The sequence below is a fragment of the Suricata suricatta genome, chromosome 6, assembly GCF_006229205.1.
Source record: "Suricata suricatta isolate VVHF042 chromosome 6, meerkat_22Aug2017_6uvM2_HiC, whole genome shotgun sequence".
NCBI lineage: Eukaryota > Metazoa > Chordata > Mammalia > Carnivora > Herpestidae > Suricata > Suricata suricatta.
In genome coordinates, this window is record NC_043705.1 from 107815259 (window position 1) to 107821544 (window position 6286).

Sequence of the window (6286 nt, forward strand, 5' to 3'; positions counted from 1 at the left end):
CTCTGCTCCTTAAAGGCCTAGAGAAGAAGTGCTGAGGCAATGGCCTTGGGAAAGGAGGTGCAAATACAGGTGCCAGGCTGCAGTGGGGAGGGCTGGGGGGTGGGGGTGGGGCTGCACACACACACAGGTGTGCTTAGGCGCATGCGTGTGCGTGCACACACACACACACACACACACACAGAGACACACACACACACACACACACACACACACACACGGAGCTGGAGAGTGTGTGGGGGGGTGCTAGCTTGAAGATGGAAGAGCCTGGAAGTGGTTACCTCCCTTTCCTCTTCAACGTTCAGTAACACCCCCGGCGGGGGTGGGGTGGGGGGCGGGCCCTGGAAGGCCACAGAGTGGAGCAGCAGGGGCCCAGCAGGGGAGGAAGGGGTGACCAAGCACAGAGTGCGTGGAGAGGGGGAGAGAGCCAGGGCCCCCACCTCAGGTGCGCCTGGGCTCCCACTGTATTTTGTCACTTGCTGGCTGGTGCATTTGGTCTGAATTCCCTTGGCCTCAGTCTCCCCATCTGTAAATCAGACATAAACAATGCATGCCCTTCCCTTAGAAAGTAGTGGCAATTTCTAAAAACCTTCACTTAGCACAGTCCCTGACATGGAGTGAGGACCCGATACGTGTCACTGGTTGTTGTAATCGTGGTCATTGGGAATGCCCCTGGGCCATCCTAAGAAGAAACAAGGGAGCGAGGTGTCCTGTGTCCCGTACAGAGAGGCAGCCAGGTCCCAGCCTGGCTTCACACAACTTCATTGGTGGTAAACTTGAGTGCGAACACAGGAACCAGCGTGTGCCTTTCGCAGCCTCTTTAGTGGCAGGCTGGGGGCAGAAAGGGGCCTGGACTAGTGGACAGACCCAATGAGTGGCTCTCTTTTTTCTTTTTAGCTTTACCTTTCCCCTTTTTTCTTCCTTTTCCTTTTATTTAGTTATTATTATTTTTTTTAACAGCAGCAGAGCTCTTTGTCTGAAAGCAATCTTGGGCAGAAACCCAGTAAATACCAGAAATGCGGGCCGGGGAACGTGGCCTAGGGCTCCAGAGTCCTCCCATCCGGGGTCCCCCCATGCCCCCGCCAACTCAACAGCCCCCCAGGGCTTCTCAGGACAGCCCATGGATTGAGTGACCCCCTGACCCTAATGCCCCCAAGTCTTCAATCTAGAAATTCATCAGCCTTCTGTCTGGTCCCTTCCAACATGAGAGAAGTTGCAACATTCTGCCTGTTCTCTTATTAACTGGACCCCCCCACCCTTTGCTTACTGACTTCCAAGAGCTGATGGATGGTGTCCCAGCAAGCGTGTGTCTCGGGCGGGGACAAGTTCATTCAGCTCCGTCTGCACCCATCAGAGGCCATGGGAGCAGTGTCTTCAGTCCTGGGTGGACTGCGCCTGCCTCGTGTCTGTGGGCAAGGTCACACTCTGATTGTTGTCACTCACGCTCTCCTAGGAATTGCAGGACAGACACCCTCAGAGGGCCTCACTTTTCCTTTATTCCTGTGGTTTGCAGGGCCAGCCGCCACGCATCACCTCTGCACCTGCAGGTGGAATTCACCAATGGTGAGGACCGACCTGCGAGGCTCAGGGACTGGGTGTGGGAAGGGCCCCGGGGCTCTGAGCTCAGGATCCTGGAGACCATGTGTCAGGGACCTCTCTTACTCATGTGTTTTCATGGGAATTCTACGTATTCGTCCCTTATAGTTTTTGTCTATTAACTTTCTTTTTTAAAATGTTTATTTATTTTTGAGAGCGAGTGCACTTGTGCATGGGGCAGGGGCAGAGAGAGATGGAGACCCAGAATCCGAAGCTGGCTCCAGGCTCTGAGCTGTCAGCACAGAGCCCGATTTGGGGCTTGAACTCCCAAACGGTGAGATGATGACCTGAGCTAAGTCTGGAGCTTAACCGACTGAGCCACCCAGGTGCCCCAGTCTATTAACTTCCTTCAAAGCATTCCTCAGTGAACTCACATCCTTAATTTGTACATAATCGAATACATCAAAGTATTTTTCCTTATGGATCTTGTTGCGTTTTGTTTATGGAGTCATATCCTGCCTTTGGGTCACAAGATGTTCCCCTCCACTTTATTCTTCTGTGTAGCTCTGCCTGGCCCGGGGAGATCTAGCTCTTCTGGGGTCCACCTTCCTGTAGGGGTAGGTTGGGCCCTCAGGTGGCAAATGAGACGCCTCAGGCATAGCTCCTACACACTCAGCTTGTTCACAGGCAGAGCTATCCCCATCTGTCCTGGTGGCCCGGGCCTGGATGCCTTGCGTACCAGCCCTTTCAGACCTGGCCTTGATCTATAGCTCTGTGAAAGCAGTGTGATGAGCTGACCATGACCATGACCCTGAGGTCATGGATGTGAGCGAAATGGCTCCGTAAAGTGCAAGGGCTACAGAGGCCATCTGAGCAGAGCCCAGAGGGCAGTGGCACCCGGGAACCCCTCCCGGGCTCCAGCCCTGCTCCTAATGACCCCCTTGGGAGACCATGTTTACCTCATCTGTGGAAGGACAGGACCCTGGTTGCAGCCCCAGTGCCTGGGCTCTGTGGGCACCCAGGGCTCTGGCCAGCCACCTGGCTCCTAGCTGCGTGTGATGCAGAGGCTTTCCTTTGGGTGCCGGAAGGTGTGGGGTCTTGGCTTGTTCTCCAGATGAGGTGTGGTGGGACGGCCTGGCCTCACCAGGTGACGAGGGCCCTGGTCCTGGCTCACCCTCGACTTGCTTGGGGACATTTGCCTCTCTGGGCCTCCATCTCCTCACATGTAAGCTGAGAGACTGTCTTCGCCATCTGGAGATAAAATTCTGGGTTCTCTTTCCTATCTCAAACGACAAGAGGTCCTGACTGAGTGACTACTGGGTGACAGGAGGCAAAGCCCTCACGTACTCGACAGCTCCAGGATGTAGCCATCAGCATCGTCCCCGCTCTCCAGAGGAGGGATTTGGGAGTTCTGAGAGACAAGTGGCTTCCCTGAGGCCAGGCAGCTGGTATCTGGCAGGGATGAAATTCATGCCTCCATAGTTTTGTTCGACTACGTGCCCCTGCCCCAGCCCTCAGCGCGCCCCCCATGCCCACACGCCACCATAACTGGGCGGGGCTGTGGTGTGTCACTCCCCTGAGCACCTTCACGAGTGCTTCCTCTTCAATGGATTTCTGAAGATGGCCATGAGAACGGAGTGAAGCCAGACTGAGTCACAGAAGAAGGTGGTCAAGGGACGGTACCTTGTAACGAGTGTGCTGCCTCAGAGGTGCAGACACAACCCCCTCCTTGCCTTCCCCAGCCCCACCTGCGGTGAGGACCTGGCCCCAACCAGTGGGAAGGGACACATCTCTGGCCATAACCTAGGGCCCTCCAGGGACCATGGTCAACCCAATGCCCCATTTTCCCAGCACCTGGCCGCCCAAGAAATGAGGGTCCCAAGCCCCTGTTTACCTCCTTTGCTGCCTGATGCCATGTCCACCCACCAGGCTTTCCTGATATCCTCTGACTGACGCTTTCATGTGTGGGCCTTCTGGAAGGGCCTGCCTGCTGGGTCAGTGTGTTTGTCAGTGGGTTTCATAGTTGGTCCAGAGCTAGTTCCACAGTCCATGTCTAAAGCTTTTTTTTTTTTAAGTTTATTTATTTATTTTGAGAAAGAGAGAAAGCACAAACAGGGGAAAGGGCAGAGAGAGAGGGAAAGAATCCCAAGCGGGCTCAGCACAGAGCCTGATGCGGGGCTCGAAACTTGAGATCATGACTTGAGCTGAAATCAGGAGTTGGATGCTTAACCAACTGAGCCACCTGGGTGCCCCTAGAGCCACCTTTGTCATGGGCTCCTGTGTGGTTGGCTCACATTGTGACTTATCAAAAACTCTATGACATACTTTCACTGACCAGCACTGTCTGTACTGGCCCCATGTCACCCTCTTCCCAAGCCACTTCTGGGAGCCACTGACACAAGGCTCCAAGACATGGATGTTCTGGCTGGCACTCAGGACTCTGAAAATGGCTGAGAAAAGAAGAGGGACCTGGGGCTGGGCGATGGCAAAGCCGGTGGTATTGGCGACAGTGTGCACTCGGCAGAGCACAGCTCTGGGGAAAGCTCTCTGGTCCTCTCTGTGGAAACGGATGAGGCAACCCAGGTGGCCTGCACAGCCTGGAGGCAGCGCAAAGGGCGTGAGCATCGGCCACCACCTGGCACTTTGGCTCCACGGAGCTGACATCTTGAGCCCTCATTGTGAGGGAAGCTCGTGGAAAACCCTGGAAGGAAAAGTCAGGGGTTATTCTCTGATGATATGAATGAAGCACATGAACGAATCAAATCCCTCGAGCAAAAATGCTCTGAATTAGTTGCCACAATTTCCTAGGATTTAACATAAAAATCTGGATTTTTCTGTTGGAAAAATTGGAAAGCCTGGCGGTACCAAGGCCTGTGTTCTGGTGTGGAAAACTTTGGCAGGAGCCACGGGTCCTCACTCTGACTTACCCCTGAGCCCCTCATTCAGGGTCCTTTCCACCATGGCCCATTTTCTGTATGCCCAAGATCCTTCCCTCATTTCTTTCTCTCTTTTTTTTAAATAATTTTTTAATGTTTATTTATTTTTGAGAGAGAAAGAAAGAGAGAGTGGGGGAGGGTCAGAGAAAGAGGGAGACACAGAATCTGAAGCTGGCTCCAGGCTCTGAGCTGTCAGCACAGAGTCTGATGCAGGATTCAAGCTCACAAACCGTGAGATCATGACCTGAGCTGAAGTTGGATGATTAACCGACTGAGCCACCCAGGAGCCCCATCTCTTTCCTCATTTCTGTCTCCTTCCACGGGTGGATAAAGTTTTTTGGTTTTGGGTTTTTTTTTTTTTTGGTCTTATGTTCTTTTATTATATATATACATATATATGTATATATATATATGCAAATCTGGTTCATATACAGTAATTGATTCTATCAGATAAAGTGTTTTTACTCTTGTACAGTCCATCTATCAAAATAAATCCTATGATTTGAGAAAGTCTGCACACTTGTCCTGCTCTTATTTTTTTAAGTAAAGTAATTTTTTAAGTTTATTTATTTTGAGAGAGAGCGAGAGCAAGAGAGAGCATGATTGGGGGAGGACAGAGAGAGAGAGAAAGAAAGAGAGAATCCCAAGTAAGCTCAGTGCTATCAGCACAGAGCCCGTCACGGGCTCCAAACTGACAAACCATGAGATCATGACCTGAGCCGAATTCGAGAGTCGGGTGTTCAACTGACTGAGCCACCCAGGCGTCCCTGTTTTGCTCTTGTTGATTCATAGACCACATGAACCACATGAAGACCATATGAAGGCTCTGAGAAGTCCTGTGACTTGCCGAAGCATAATGGTGCCTGTGTGATCTAGGGGGTGTCTTCCCAGGCAGTCTCTGTGCCTTTGGTGTGGTTCCTGGGCTGCTGCTCTGGGATCATGTCAAAGCACTGGGCAGGTCCCAGGGAACTGGCTGAGAAATACCTCTGTGATGTCGGGGAAGCTGCCTGTTTGACTCACAGAAGGGAAGAAGATCAGGTGATGAACTTCAAACAAGGACCCATGAGTCAATGCCCGGCCCCCAGCCTTGCCCTCAGCCGTGGTGTCCCCTCACAAGCCTGCCTGATGCCCCTGTGCTAAGGTTTAAGTAATTAGAACCTCTGCCCCGGGGGGAGGGGGAACCACTGACCATGGGTCCCTGCTTCTCCCAGGCAGCGTGTCCCAGGCGGAGTGCTGACTCAGATGGCCACGCCAGCACCCAGAGCAGCTCCGGAGATCAACCCGGCCTGTCGAGTTCTTTCACGTCAGCTGGAATTGCTTGGCGATGGCTCCCTGGAGCACACTGCTCATTCTGAGTCTGTCTGATTCGGTGCTCAGCCAACAAAAGGGTGGAGTGTTATATTCAGTAGGTAATGGCCACCATGGTTGAAAAGGAAAGGATTGGTGGGTTTGTCCACAGATGACATCCTGGCTTTTGTCAGTGGGTCAGTTCAGAGGCCCTTCCTGTAGATGAGGGGAGCTCGAGAGAAGGAGAAAGAAGTCTGTAGAGGGAGCTGAGGCAGGAAGGAAACAGGAGACAGCACAACACCTCAGTTGGGTTCTGTCCAAGCCCGCATCAGCATGTCTGCCCCTTTGCGGCCTCCTCAGAGGCAGCCATGTTGGTACCCTGTGACCTCTGCCTCCCTGGTCGCAAGGCCTGTAGGTGGGACCCAGTCTGGAGGCTGATTCACCAGCCTTTGAGATGGCCTAGTGGGAATGTTAACTGAGCTGAGTAGACCCTCTGGGGGAAGGTGAATGGAATGCAAAGTGCAGAACAG

General features: G+C 52.9%; 1 long non-coding RNA gene across 1 annotated transcript; it reads right to left on the minus strand.

Annotated features, from left to right (window-relative positions):
• Positions 1-1479: 1479 nt before the first annotated feature.
• On the minus strand, positions 1480-2956 carry LOC115293302. The gene is made up of 3 exons (XR_003909480.1): positions 2881-2956; positions 2493-2784; positions 1480-1538 (listed from the first exon to the last, which is right to left on the minus strand). It is a non-coding gene; the product is annotated as an uncharacterized LOC115293302 (long non-coding RNA).
• Positions 2957-6286: the final 3330 nt, after the last annotated feature.